Source organism: Poecilia latipinna, unplaced genomic scaffold, assembly GCF_001443285.1.
Source record: "Poecilia latipinna isolate Pla-1442-1.1 unplaced genomic scaffold, P_latipinna-1.0 Scaffold993, whole genome shotgun sequence".
Taxonomy (NCBI): domain Eukaryota; kingdom Metazoa; phylum Chordata; class Actinopteri; order Cyprinodontiformes; family Poeciliidae; genus Poecilia; species Poecilia latipinna.
Genome location: NW_015113609.1, coordinates 179,583 through 191,929, shown reverse-complemented (window position 1 = coordinate 191,929; position 12,347 = coordinate 179,583). Strand labels below are relative to the sequence as shown.

General features: G+C 39.5%; 1 long non-coding RNA gene across 1 annotated transcript in view; it reads left to right on the top strand.

Moving 5' to 3' along the window:
• LOC106958533 (uncharacterized) overlaps positions 1-12,041 on the top strand; it is a 15,305-nt gene extending 3,264 nt beyond the window's left edge. Inside the window, exons 2-3 of the long non-coding RNA XR_001427169.1 lie at positions 11,072-11,688; positions 11,784-12,041. This is a non-coding gene — a long non-coding RNA (uncharacterized LOC106958533). The remainder of the gene's footprint in view (positions 1-11,071; positions 11,689-11,783) is intronic.
• The last annotated feature ends 306 nt before the right edge of the window (positions 12,042-12,347 follow it).

Genomic DNA, 12,347 nt, shown 5'->3' with positions numbered 1-12,347 from the left:
TTTGCTCACTGCTAACTCTGATTAAAATTTGACAGAAGGGTTTCAGGGAGGTCAAGAGGTCACATAGTTCCCATGGGGGGGGGGAGGTCAAGAGGTCACATAGTTCCCATGGGGGGAGGGGGGTTTGATATCAATTAATATCAATTAATTAAGGCCATCAATCAATCATCCGATTAAAATTTGACAGAAGGGTGTTCATATAGTCTTCTCGTGACATTATCCAAGACAACGTCATTGTCATGACAACGACATGACAAGGCAAGGTATTATAACTTGTCATGAATGTAATAACAGGTGCATTTTAAAATGTTATCCTTATAAGACATCATTAACAAGTCACTTTTTGTTATACATACCTTTTGCTGTCATGAGACCATTATAATTCTGACATTATCCTCCTCTGTTAAAGTGTATCACAGTAAACTAGTAATGAAGATGTCATTGAGTGTCATTAATCTATCACTTTAATGACAGAGTCATGAACATTTCCAGTTACCTCAAGTAAAGTGAACCTTGAGGTAACTGGAAATGTTCATGACTTGTTAAAGCTGTCTTATAAGGATATTAGCCAATAAATGCCCCTGTTATTGCATTATAATTTCTTAGTTAATGTCAAGTTGTCATGACAACTGTTGTCATGATAGGCACCAGCAACCCTCCCGACCCCACTAAGGGATAAGGGTGTAAAGAAAATGGATGGATGGATGGAACTTCCAAATAGACAAAAAAAAAGAGCTATTCAAACAGCAGAGCGTTTGAACAGCTCTTTTTAGCGTTCAGCCGGGATTTAAAGAAAGACAGAGTGCCATAGTTTTCTTTGCAGTGAGAAGGGGGTGTGGACTTTTTATTAAATGGAGGAATTGTGTGTATAACTTGCAAATGTATAGAATGGAGATGCTTTCTGTCCATAAAGGCGCATTCACAAAACTGGCATGACTCAACTGAAAGTGACCGACTGTCTCGACCTGTCGATAGCTCCAGTTGCACCGGTATCCCACGGCTCCTTCTTTAAGTTTTGTTCAGAGCTTCAGGATGATCAGTCTGGATTAAAAGACTGAACAATAATAAACCATCATCATTTCCCAGCAGATCAATATGGTCTCTGAACAATCTCTCCCTCTGAATCTTCTATTGGCGATGTTCTCCATCAGAGCCAAAACGCTCCACAATTATGCAGCTCACCTTTTGCGCTGCTACTTATGTAAGTGTGATTGTCTACACACCTTGATCACCTTAAAATAATTAAAGCTGAGCTGTTGACTTCCGGTTATGGCGGCCACGTAGGAAGACGTGCAGAACTTCGCTCCGCTGTCTGCTGCGCTTATTAAGGGAAAATAACTGCTGCTCACGAAAAATTTGTGTCAGGAAAAAGATATAATGCCTAACTCAACTAAACAGCTCAAAGGGAAAAGTGAGGCATCCAAGCAAACGAAGCTTTTCGACCACAACCTCCGCGGTGAAGCTCGCAAAGCCAACAAAAACATGGCGGAGCCAGAAGAAATTAGTGACTCAGAAAATAGTAAGTCTGACCAAATTTTGGTCGCGCTCGAATCATTGAAAAGCGAGTTCTCCTCGAAACTCGACGGTCTGTTGGTGACACTGCAAGATATGAAACAGGAGATGAAAGACTATAATGAACGTATGTTGCGAGCAGAGGACCGTATTTCCTCCGCGGAAGACGAAGTGGCTAACCTACAAGCTAGTGTGAGCGCCTTACAGGCTAAAAACAAGTCGATGGAAGACAAACTCATTGACTTGGAAACAAGGTCTCGCTTGAATAACTTAAGGCTTGTAAACTTGCCAGAAGGTGCCGAGGGTTCAGATTTATGTGCTTTTTTGGAAAAGTGGATACCCGAAGCACTGGGGAGTGAGAAGCTGCAGACCTCTCTGAGCTTGGAAAGAGCGCACAGATTGGGCCCGAGAAAGGACGGCGCCTCCCGACCCAGAGCCTTGATAATGAAGTTTCTTAACTTCAGAGAGAAACAAGCCGTCATTCGTGTTGCACGGGAAAAAAAGGATATCTTCTATAAAGATAAACGAGTCCACTTCTACCCCGACCTGGCCACCGGGCTCCACCAACAGAGGAAAAAGTTCGACCCGATCCGGGAGGTGCTGCGCAATCTGAACATCCGCAATGGAATAACTTATCCTGCAACTCTCCTAGTGACTTACGAAAACGAGACACTGGCATTTAAAACACCAGAGGAAGCAAGCGAGTTTATCAAAAAACTCCAGAGAGCTCAGGACGCATAAAGCACTAAGTAATGCCTCAGACGGTACGTGAAGTCTGCGAACTTATTCGGTTTGTTACATGTTTATATCTCTAATATGTTGTATAGTTGGGTTCCTAACTTGGGTAACAAAAATTATTTAAATGTGAAGAGTACCTTCGAATGCTGTTCAGTGTTCGTGTGCAGGAGTCTTTATTGTGTCTGGCAGCGACGGGAGCACTTTTTGCAGAGTGTACTGGACGTGGTTCGGCTAATCCTCAATGATTGTGGATTGGCTAATGGCAATAACGGGAGACATAATGGTTGTGGGCGGGGCTCCTTCTGTTTGGGGAAGGGATTTGGTAGTAGGGAAAGGGTTATGTTCTTTATGTTCTCTATGTTGGATGTATGTTCTACCATCCGGTTTTGTTGTGTCTCACATTTTTACAACGCTAAGCATCCCACTACTTTTGTTGATGTATGTCTCAAACTGTAAAATGTAATTTTATTTCATGGAATTGCAGAGGGCTCCAACGCCTTCAAAAAGTCAAACAGGTCATGAATAGACTGAAAGAAATGGAGTCTAAAATTATATTCCTCCAGGAAACGCATCTTCTCGATGAGGATAATTTGAAAGTGAGGAGGAGGTGGAGGGGTAATATATATACAGCACCGTTCACGTCTCATTCTAGAGGAGTTATGACACTAATACATGAATCGGTACCATTGCAAATTGAAAACATTATTAAAGACAAAAGAGGAAGATACCTAATACTTCAAGGCTCCCTAATGTCGGAAACTCTAATTCTAACTAATATATATGGCCCTAATGTGGATGATAGTAAATTTTACAATGATTTACTCCTCACTCTGTCTACGCTTAAAGGATCTCACATAATGGGGGGGGATTTTAATTGTACATTACACCCAAGCATGGACAGATCAACTGGAATTGATCAATCGCATAATAACTGTAGAGCTGCAATTTATAGAATGATGAAAGAGCTGAAGTTGATGGAAATATGGAGAGAGAAAAATCCAGCTAGTAAAACATACTCCTGTTATTCAAGTTCCTTCAAAACCTTCTCCAGAATAGACTTCTTCTTAATCTCTACAGAGTTGCAGTTTAGGATTCATGATTGCTTCTATGATAACATTGTAGTTTCTGACCACGCCCCATGTTGCTTGGTTTACAGAGATGACCAATTAAAGAGAGACCCACCGAGATGGCAGTTCCAGCATAAATGGTTACAAGATAAAAACTTTGTGAAATATTTAGGGAAACAAATAGACGAATTCTTTCAATTTAATACTTCAGAAACGACAGCATGTACAAAATGGGAAGCTTTTAAGGCCTACCTTAGAGGTCACATTATTAGTTATACAGCGTCTAAAACGAAACAAACTGAAAAAACTCGAACACAATTGGAAGATAAAATAAGGTTAATCCAAGCTAAAGTAAATAGTGGAGATAAACAATTAGAAAATGAATTACTGGCTTTGAGAGCAGAATATGATAAATACTCAGCTTCAAGGGCGGCATTAAGTTTGTTGCGACTTGGGCAAACATTTTATGAACAGGGCAATAAAGCAGGCAAGTTACTGGCATGGCAAATAAAACAATTAGAAACTAAACAACCAATTACATCTATTATAGTAAATGGACAAATTTTGCATGATCCTCAAGAAATTAATGTAGCCTTTAAGAACTATTATGAAGAATTGTATAAGGCACAAATAAGCATCAAATCGGAAGACATAAATCAATTCCTTAAAAATTTAAATATACCAAAATTTTCAGAGGAAGACAAGGAAAACTTGGATCTAGAAATTACAAAAGAAGAGCTAGGGCAAGCCATTAATGATATGAAATCAGGGAAAAGAGCGGGACCAGATGGTCTCCCCATAGATTTATACAAGACGTTTAAAGATAAACTTTTGACCCCTCTATTAGATATGTTTCAAGAAGTTTTCCATTCAAACTATCTCCCCCCCTCAATGAACGCTGCCATGGTTATCCTTTTGCCAAAGCCAGGCAGATCTCCAAACAAATGTGAGAATTTTAGGCCCATTAGTTTACTAAATTCAGATCTAAAAATAATCTCCAAGCTGCTAGCACGACGTTTACAAAAGGTGCTCCCAAAATCAATTGATCGAGATCAAAATGGATTCATTTCGGGGAGGCAGGGTTTTCATAACGTGAGGCGAGTTCTAAACATAATTCATTATAATAGAGGTACCTCAGACTCAGCTCGTTTATCACTAGATGCCGAAAAGGCATTTGATAGGGTTCACTGGGAATATCTTTTTCAAGTTATGGAAAAATTTGACTGTCGTAATAATTTTGTAAAATGGGTGAAAATATTATACAACAATCCCTCAGCTGAAATAATAACTAACAAGAATATATCTAGATCAATAAAGATCAACAGGGGCTGCAGACAGGGTTGCCCATTGTCACCTTTACTATTCACTCTGGCAATAGAGCCATTTGCTATTGCTATTCGCTCACACCCACATCTTAGTGGAATCACTGTCGGACCTACAGAACATAGGATTTCCTTGTTCGCGGACGATGTGGTCCTTTTCATATCAAAATTAAATCAGTCATTACAAATTATTTTGGAAATAATTAAATCATTTAGTGGTATATCTGGATACAAGATAAACAGAACCAAATCTTCAATTCTTTTATTAAATGCAAATGAAAAAATTAGCCCATCATTAGGTGTATTACAGTTTAAGATGGTAAATGAATTTAAATATTTGGGGATACACATCTCACCAGATTTGGAATGGGTAGCTGCGACCAACTACAATCTCATATTAAATGAAGTAGACAATTCATTTGAAAGATGGATGTCTCTACCAATGTCTATGATTGGGAGAATAAATACAATAAAAATGAATATACTGCCCAAGTTACTTTACATATTTCAGAATGTTGCTCTTCCACCTCCTCCTGAATTCTTCTCCCAAATAAAGAAGAGGATGTTACGTTTTTTGTGGAACAACAGAAAATCCAGACTCCGTTTGTCTTTACTATATCTCCCTTATGACCGTGGGGGCTTGAATTGCCCAAATTTTCACTTGTATTACTATGCTGTGCAGTTGAGATCTATGATGTTTTATTACAGTGATCAGTCGCCGCACTGGGTTGACATGGAGACTCAGGATTTAAAAGTGACTCTCCCCTCATACTTCTATTCAGATTCAGTATCAAAGCTTTTGAAACATACTAAAAATCCATTTCTTAAAAACATGATAAGCGTATGGAGAGATGTAAAAAAAAATAATTAATGAGCCACACTGCTTGTCTCTGTTCAGCCCAGTGTGGGGTAACCAATTCTTTGTACCCGGTAGAGCTGACTTAACCTTTAAAGCATGGAAAAACAAAGGACTCCAGATGATTCGGGATTTTTATGTATCAGACTCAGACATACTAATGAGTTTTCAGGATCTGCAACAAAAATTCCATCTAGATAAGAAACATTTCTTTAAATACCTTCAACTCAGAAACTTTATAAGAACGAGTCAAAATAACGTGCTGGCTAAACCTGCCAAATCAGCTTTGGAAAAAATGTTAACAAGGGATAGTTTAAAGGCAGGTATTATATCAGAGTTCTATCACTCACTGATGTTGCATATATCTGAGGGATCTCATGACAGACTTAATGCTTGGAAGGGTGATTTACAGTTAGAGTTATCTGGGGAAGAGTGGCAAACAGCATGCAAATTGGCCCATACCAGCTCTATCAACACTGCACTTAAAATGATCCAATTTAAATGGTTAATGCGGGTTTATGTAACACCAGTGGACCTCAACAGATATAATGGGGAAATATCTGATGTATGTCCAAAGTGTACAGTGGATAGAGGAACTTGGATTCATTGTGTGTGGTACTGTAGGAGTATTATATTGTTTTGGAAAGAGGTAAAAGATGCAATTGAGGAAATTATTTCCAAACAAATAATTATGGATCCGAAGCTGTTTGTGTTTGGACTATGCCCAGAAAAACATAATTATACTAAAAACGAATTAATTTTTATAAACTTAGCTCTGCTTAATGCAAAAAGATGTATATCACTTTTCTGGGGGAAGTCCCATAGACCGACTATAAAACTGTGGTTGCAACAGATGGCATCTACCCTCCCTCTGGAAAAGATTACATATGTATTAAAGGGTAAACAGAATCTGTTTGAATCCATATGGAATCCCTTTATTAGGTATGTCCAACATCTGAACTTCTTGGAGGACGGCGCAAATGACTGAAGATTCTGCTCACTGCAGTTCCCAAAGAAAATTCTGTTAGAGGACATGCACTGCTGAAGTAAATATTTCAGTATACGGATGAGGTGTAGATTATGCGATGGGTTACATTGGAACTAAGAATGTGAGAGACATTTTGTTGTTTTTGTTCTGTGTTGTGTATTTCATTGTGACTTGAACCAAACTACTATTATTACTGGCATTCTTTGTTAAATGTTCAAGCGGTTTGTCTTAACTGTTAAAATTTCAATAAAGATATTTTGGGGGGGAAAAAAGCTGAGCTGTTTGGAACAGACGTGCAGAGGCGGGGGCTGAGGGGCTTGAACCACCGCCCCTTTTGTCCTTGATGCCCCTAGTGCCCTTTTTGAGTTTTTTTTTTTTTTTTTTTTTTTTTTTCAATTTTTCCATTTTTTTTATCTGTATGTCAGAAGGCCTGCTTGTGCCCCTCAGCAACAATATTTAGCTAAATATAATAATTTAGCAAAAATAAACTACTCTGGCTGACCCTCAGTCTAAAAATGACTCTCAGTTTCCTCTGCCTCTATGTTGTTCAGACACTGGGGTGAGTAGAAGGGGAGCAGGTCTGTGCCCTCTAACTACCAAATTATGGGCAAGAATATTTTTTCATACACTGAATAAAAACGTGGGTCTGACGTTGGCCTTAGAAAAACTGTTTCTGTTTATATTTTCATAATTGTCCTCACAATAGCTGGAAAAAACTTGTCTCTCCCCTAAACATAGAAATGCTTCGGCTGCAGAGAAAACTTCCAACTTTAACTTCATCAGGCTGCTAAATGCCCGGTTCTCTACAGGCAGTCTGAGTTGGTCCCACCGACAGATATAAAAAATGTCTGTCTTTATATCAGACATCCTGATATAAGACATGATACTGCGACTGTCACCACAAGTCGCGACACACCTCAAAGTCCCAGTACCACCTGGTACCACCTGCTCTCTGTTTGCTCTGCTTCTCCTTAACGTTACCAGGCGGGTTAAAGCCACTGCTGACGGGATCTGGGCTGCAGGTGAGCGGCTGTAAATAGAAGTTATTGCAGAACCTCAAGTGTTGAGATTCAGCCCATAGCAATTAGAGTTCACAAAATAAACATCAGCGAAAAATACTGTAGCAAAGATTAGAACCACAGCATAAAGTCAAACATGCCACAGTTAAATGAATCAAAACTGACATAGGGGGTACTGGCGGATTCCAGGCAGATTCCGGAGATGCACATCGCAGCAGCTGTTCATGCAAGGCCAGCCCAAGGTAATATGGGGCCTTAGACAGAACATTATTTAATGCATTTTCTCAGCTAAATGCATTAAATAAAATTTAATAACATTGTCATTCTCTATAAATGAATGCTACAGCTTTAGATCTATGGTCTCTGTTTACAATTCAACCATTTCTAGGGGCCCATGAATGGCCCCTATCAGCAGCTACTGAGTTTTCTTTGTCTTAATATCCCAGTCTTACAATTCTAGATCTCAGAGGTGCTAACATAAAAAAATTATAGAGTTAACCCCTTTGAGCTTTTTAGATCTATAAAGCAGTCTGCAGCCAAGTTGTTGTAGAGGTTAAATAGGTTTTATTATGACTTAATTAGTAAAATGGCAGCAACTTTGCTTATTTCATAACTTCATAACCTTTGACCCTTCAACTCTGTCAGCAGCAGAAACAGTAACACTATACCTGTACATTTGCTTTGCATTGTCCCCACATGATGGCAGTGATATAGTAGGATCCAATTAAATTCTTGATCAATATGGGTTGTTGCTATGTTGTTGTACGGTGTTTTAAGATCTTGTTCAATGTGCCCCTTGTTAACTTTGAGCTCCTGCCCCTCCAAAGGTCTCTGCACAGCCCTGGTTAGGAATTAATCTGCTGACCCAACTCCGCTTTTTCTTGTTCAGTGGGAATGAAATTATCCTGCAGATAACATGCACAGACTGATGCCTTCCATCTATATCTGACAAAAACTGAGGAAATTTACTAGTTAGATTTGAGTGAGGTTTTAGCATCCTTTATTTTTATTTTATTTATTTTGTGTGCATGTTGTGTCTGAGGATCAATGTGGTCCAGCTGTGTTTACCATACCATACCAACTTTATTTATAAAGCACTTTAAAACAACCACAGCTGATACAAAGTGCTGTACATCAAAACACAACATAACAATAAAAAAAACATAAAATAAAAACTTACAGTTTAAAAACAAAAACATACAATTTAAAACTAGATCCCGCTAGAGTTGAAAGCCAAGTAAAATAGATGGGTTTTAAGACGAGCTTTAAAAGTTTGTGTGTGACTATCACGCAAACACACATAGAAAACAAAAATTGCACATATACACTATTAAAATATCACACACACACATACATACTGTTTAAAGAATACAGGCATACTAGACTCAATGAGAGATCAGAAAGGTATGTGTGTGTGTGTGTGTGTGTGTGTGTGTGTGTGAGCTAATACTAGACTGAATGAATGACAATACATATATGTGAATGAGATACTCATACTTGTCTGTATTAGAGGCTCATACAGAGTCTGTGTGAGAAGTGTCGTGGAAGACGGGGCATAATTTGGAGATTGCGTTGCACATGCATGCCTCCTGAACTGAGCAACATTGACAATATTTGTAATTTGATAAAGGACAGCATAGGATAAGGTATTTTCTCATCACCTGTGACAGACTGGCGACCTGTTCAGGGTGACCCCGCGTCTTGCCCGGAACGTTAGCTGGAGATAGGCACCAGCAATCCTCCCGGCCCCACTAAGGGACAAGGGCGTATAGAAAATGGATGGATGGATTTTCTCATCTCCGAATATAACAAGCAGTGTGATCTGTGCCTTAAACAAAAGAGCTCCTATGACTGCCGATTTTCTGAGTATCTGTGTTTCCTTGTCAGATCAGATTATCCTTTCATAGCGCATCTAGACAGCTATGTCTATCTGTTGGTACTACCTTTCAAAAAGGTATAGAAGGCCAACTTTGTAACTGCCTTTATGTGGCTCTGAAGGTTCAGGTCCATCTCAGGTCCGGAGGCATGGGTGGGCATAGATTGATTTTCCCGCCCCAAAATAAGCCGATGCCCCCCCTTTTGCAGAGCAAAACAGGACCGACCCCTCACCTAGACAATACAGCATGGCGAGCTTTGAGCCAAGACGTCCCCTCATCTACACCTGCTGCACTGAAGAACAAACAGTGCAGCAGGCGTACATATTAGGGCACTAATGTTTTATGTGCCCAGGCTGATGACGTGGGAAACACAAACGATGTAGCTGGCAGTGGCCGATGGTAGAGTGAGAGCTGTCCCCCTCAGATGCTGCAACTTCTGGACCCTGACATCCTCTTGCATCTGGACATCTCTTACATTACTAAATCAGAATACCGTAAAGTATTTTGTGTGTCTCCGGGGGGGGGGGGAAAAAGAAGGGTTCGGTGAATGCGCGTATGAAACTGGGGGGTTCGGTGCCTCAAAAAAGGTTAAGCATTAACTTGTCCATAATTTCACCAGGCTGATCTGTAATGCTAACATTCTTCTTTTTCAAATACATTGACATCACCATTCAAGAACAGAGCATTTGTCAGTTACTTCCCCACGAAAAATAGGGGTTTCTTTGGCATCATATTTAAGGGCCATGGTGAGCTGTGTGTGAGGTCTATTGTAGTGTCAAAAGCTTGAGCACATTTGCATTCTCTGCACTGGCTAGTTTTAAACATATACACATATCACAAAAGTGAGTGCACCCTTCACATTTCTGCAGATATTTAAGTATATATTTTCATGGGACAACACTGACAAAATGACACTTTGACACAATGAAAAGCAGTCTGTGTGCAGCTTTTATAACGGTGTAAATATATTCTTGTTTTCTTCCCTCAAAGTCTTCCAGTAACATAAACCAGGTGTATAATGAGCTCAGCACTCGCAGGCTGCCCCAGTTAGCAAACAGCTGGTGGAACTGAGTGGGGAAGGGGAGGTGCTCTGTGACACAGAACCTCAGTAGTTTGGAAACTGCAGCTTTAAGGAAGAGCTTTGTGGAAATAAGTGAAGCTTTGTGAGAGCAAGTGTTTAGGCTCCCCAAATGGTTGCCACAGGAGATTGAAGGGTTTGTCAAACATGCATGAAAGAATGAAATCAACACTCTGTTTTTACAAAGGAATAACATTATAAAATTATATAGGGTTCAAAAAAGGTCAATTTTACATAATCTTTTTTTTTTGAGGAGCCAGAGTTAAACAAATTAAAGTGTTTGTCAGTGACTTTCATTCTCATAAATGGTTCAGTGTCAGAGTCATTATTAAACACTATTTCTTGGTGCATATGGTATGGCATTGTGAAAGCTTGTCATTGCAAGTTTCAAACTGTAATGAGTTGTGCTAACAACATTCTCTTGCTGGATATTCTGTCTATAATCAGGTTTAACAGGTTCTAATACATACAGTAGTTTGAGCTGGTAATCTTTTCCATGTTCTTGTTCTAACTGGTAAGGAACATCTGATTTTATTAGGTTTTAAAACCTGTCATTAGAGCAAACTTAATGTATGATCATGGAGGTGATACTTTTGTTTTGCCTCCTAATCCAGGCTGTGGAGACACCGCCATTCCCTGTGAGCTCCAGTATGCTCTCCACCAATCCACAGCCAAGAATTCCCATACTTATCCATCTGAAAACCCCTTGTCAACTTCAGAACAAAGCATCTATCATTCTCCAACCCAGGATTCCCAACTCGACCCTTGTTGCCAGGATGTGGCCGAACAAAATGACCACTGTACAGTCTGACACATTCAGGAGCTGTGATGTTCAATCCAGTAGCCAGAGTCTGTCAAAGCAGCCAGCTCAACCTGATGATCCCAAAGGAACAATTAGCTCTGAAAACATTATTAATGTGCATCATTTCATCAAAGAGCAGAGTACAGCTGGCCCATCACTCGTAGAGCCACATCCTCCTTCTGAACAAACTCAAACTCAAAATAACAATCATGGACAAAAGACCAAAAAACCCAGAGATTCCCAGAGCCAGCAGCTAGACCAGCGGTCTGTAAAGAGGAAGAGAGGTATGCAGGGAGACAGTTTCCTTCAAGGGAGTTCCAGCTCTGGTCTAGAGCCAGTCGTGGCCCCAAGCTCCAAACCCTGGCCTGTTTTCACCATTGCCAACTCTGCAGTGGTACATGAAGCTCAACTACCTTCCAAGGTTGAAGGGTAACATACAAAACTATTCTTTTGCTGTATTTTGCACTTTTTTAATGTTAAGTCATCTTTACACAGCTTTCCTTTGCATGTGTGTCTATCAACAGTCCACCTGTGTGTCAGAAATCGAAAAGACTTCAGGCCCGGACCATTATCCAGCAGTGCAGCCAGGCGAGGGTTAAGGTCAGACCAGCGGTAGATGGTGCTGATGCTGATTGGGTCCAGGTGAGTGAGAGATTTTGTAATGGCTTCAGATATGCTTACCATATGTTGACATTTGATACACTGTTTTTATATTGGCATTGATGAACATTTATACATACACAACTCCATAGTTTTATGCATATTTTCCATTTCAGTACAAGAAGACAAAAACTTAATTACAATAAAATATCTAAAAATTAAAAGGAAGAGTCAATAACCTGATAAACATGTCATTGTCTAACATTAGCTACATATTGCTCTTCCTGAAATATTTTTTTTCAGGAAAAAAAAATATTTGTATAACATAAATTTTGCTGTAGAGAGCATAAACGATGTGTGAAAAAAATGCAACAGACTAAATTGGTTTTATTTTATTACATAAACTGCATTAATACCCAAACTCTTCACATCAGAACTCCTAAGCCGTAAAACATAAAAAAAAATCTATATATATTATGTATATATAC